Consider the following 3,131-nt stretch of genomic DNA (forward strand, 5'->3'; position numbering starts at 1 on the left):
TGTGTCACCCTTGACTGAAAAAACTAAGTGCCCAGGCTCTGAATTCAAACCCCAATATTGTCACATACACATAGAAAGGTAATCTAGTCAGTGAACAAACATACCTGTTGAACACTAACTATATGTAAGTTCTGTAAGATTACAGGGGAAAAGAACTCAGTTTCCCTGACCCTACACTACTAAAAAGTAAAAGAAATCTCAAGGTAGCTTGTGAAGAATACAAAGGCATGAATTTAAAAGAGAAGGGTGATTTCACACTAAGGTGGGATCTCTATGAATATAGTGCTTAGAGAAGCATCTGAGTAAAATATTTAAAAACTGTACAGAAAAAGAACTTCGAGTCTATAAAAGAGAATATTGAAATGTTCTGGGTGGAGAAGCTTCTATTCTGATCTGAAGGGCCCTGCCATTTTATGTAGTCACAGTAGTGCTTTGTCACAGAGCATCAGCGTGGATCCTCCTGTTGGAATAAATCAATGGATTTTTTTTCTTTCAGCAAATTAGCCAGACCTAAGAGAAAAATCGTGAGATGAAATATCTACATGCTCTGTTTTTTTCCCAAACAGAAAAGAAATTCTTCTGGCAAAAACTAAATCAAAGATTAGGGATATATGGTTCAAGTGGAAAAGTGCTAACAAGTGCTAAGTTCAAACCCTAGTAGAAAGAAATAAAGAGAAAGAGAAGGGAAGATGAAGAGAATAGAGAAAAGAGAAGAGAAGAGAAGAGATCAAAGGAGAGGTGAGGAGAGAGATCAGAGGAGAGGAGATTATCAGAGGAGAGGAGAGGAAAGAAGAAGGAAAGGATAAAGAAGAAGGAAAAGAAGGATGCTTCTATTCTTATCCAATGCCTGTCTTAGGCTTCAAATTCATGATTGTTTTCTTAGGACCTGGCTAAAGAACACATTTGTTTTATTTCAAAATAGTAAACAATATTTGGTAGAGAAAGGAAGAGAAGAGACAACCAAATCTACCTACCCCTGGCACTTGACCAATGCCATCACCCTGTATGATCAAATGAACCCATTTCTTTAATACCCTTACTTATAAGATATTATTATTTCATGGAAAAATGTTTAAATATACATACACATGTGCATACATGTGCGCGATTGCACTTACATGATATAGACTGCAGTGATTTTGCTTAGAAAAGAAGAAGTGGAAATATAACTTGAGAGATGAAATCTAAAAAAATCGGAATGGAATTTAAAGCTGCAAAAATGGATGCTTTTTAAGAAGATTGAACAGAAGAAAATGATCAGACTGAAATTAGCTGGACTGGAACAATGCTTTCTAAAAAGTGACCTATTCTGAGATGGGAAGATCATACCCCTTCAAGAAGAGACAATCAGCTTTTGTGAGCTATGTCAGTGTAAAAGCCACTTCCAGCAGAGAGGAATGCAGCCAGCACTTGCTTTTGAGAGGAGATGGTGAGGTGACAGAACCATAAACTTTAATGGGCTATCAGATATTTTTAAATAGCTTTTTTTTTTCATTTGAAATGTGAATCCGAATCCCATGCTTATAGAATGAAGGCTAAAAGCTTCTGTTCAAACCAGTAAGGGCCCTACTAGTATCTGCACTGAAAGCTCTCTGACAAGAATACACTTGATTTCCAACCAGCAAGAGACTAGTTATTCCATTTAGGGAAATGACATCCCAATGACCTAAAATTACCCTTTCAGTCTCTTTAGCTCGGAGCTTTGGCAATGTCTCTATCCTAGATTGCACAGAAAAGTTTTGCTAAAGCTTTCTGAGAACCCTCCATGGGGAGATCACTGTTTCCCTACACCCCTATGAAAAATGAAATACGTGTCTATTAACATGGCACTAACCATCCAGGACAGCTGACCGCTCATTCATTGAGTAGTGTGTGAGTATTTACTCTGGCCCTGCCTCTATCAGATGCTAGTAACACGAAGACTAAAGATACAGTGCTTGACCTCAAGGTATTACTAGAGGGAAGAAGGTCAAGCAAACAACCAGAATATACAGAAAGGCCAGTGCAATAGATTCCAGAAATGACACAGTGGTTTGCTTTTGCCTTCTCTACCTGCTTCTTCCTAATTAACTCTCCAGCCCTGCAGTCCAAACCAGAGCTCTGATGATCATCATCTTCCTGGATCACTTGGATATCAGTGCAAATTTTGGGCATGAGAATGACCAGTTCATTCTCCACCATGCCATTTTTCAACTTTACTTTGTGTCAGTCACTAATTTCCTCAACTATGTCTTTCAAATGGATGTCAGGGTGTGTTCTGTCTATCCTTTTCTCCTTAAAATCTTAAAAATTCCTTCTGTATGTATGTTCCATTGGTTGGTCCCTAAGGCTTTGTTAAGGCTTTGTAGGATTTTTTTATGTTTTTCTTCATATGTACCCTCCCAATATAATTACATCTTTCAAACTCTCACATAAAACAGAGGCTCCAAAGTCATTCCCATTGTCATTTCTTCTGCCCCCAGAGACTTTGGGAATACCACAACTTTGCACTCAAGGTGGTAAACACTACTCATTGATTGAAGGGTATCATAGTAAATTCCCATTTATATTCATAATGATATAGATGATATATATTTAACATATCCGCATATCTATGCACATTTACTTTTGTATTACAGCTAACAAATATATGTATATATACCTCTATATTACTTCTATATGAAAGCTGGATCCAATTTGACAAACACAAGTTCAGTACCATAATAATGCTTTAATATCTTACAAAGTTAAAATAGAATTTTATATACTTACCGGGTAGGGGAGATACCATGATCACGAAGGTGGTTTTTCCAGGACGAAGCTCATCCATTGCTCTCCAGATGTGCTGATTCCCCCGATTTCCCCAAATGTGGGGAATTTGACTGCTTTAGTTGTGGTAGTGGGGGACTGCATTTGCACTCTCCCCTAAAAAATAAAATAAAATAAAAAAGATAGAATTTCATAATATAAAACTGAAGCTCTTAATAATATAGGGCTTAAATTTCTGGAGGGGAAACTACTTACGTACCTAAGATTCCATGCAACCAAACCTCAACCAAACCTCAGTGGTAGGTATTAAGGGATAGAGATCATCTGACCTACCAAGAACCCCAATGCTTTTTATTGGTTGGACTGTTGGTTGTTTTGATGTT

General features: G+C 37.4%; 1 non-coding gene across 1 annotated transcript; it reads left to right on the plus strand.

The window, feature by feature from the left end:
• Nucleotides 1-2,743: 2,743 nt before the first annotated feature.
• On the plus strand, nucleotides 2,744-2,905 carry LOC122108849. Its single transcript, XR_006147638.1, has one exon. It is a non-coding gene; the product is annotated as a U1 spliceosomal RNA (small nuclear RNA).
• The last annotated feature ends 226 nt before the right edge of the window (nucleotides 2,906-3,131 follow it).

The sequence above is a fragment of the Dipodomys spectabilis genome, unplaced genomic scaffold, assembly GCF_019054845.1.
Source record: "Dipodomys spectabilis isolate Male_0828 unplaced genomic scaffold, ASM1905484v1 ptg000066l, whole genome shotgun sequence".
NCBI lineage: Eukaryota > Metazoa > Chordata > Mammalia > Rodentia > Heteromyidae > Dipodomys > Dipodomys spectabilis.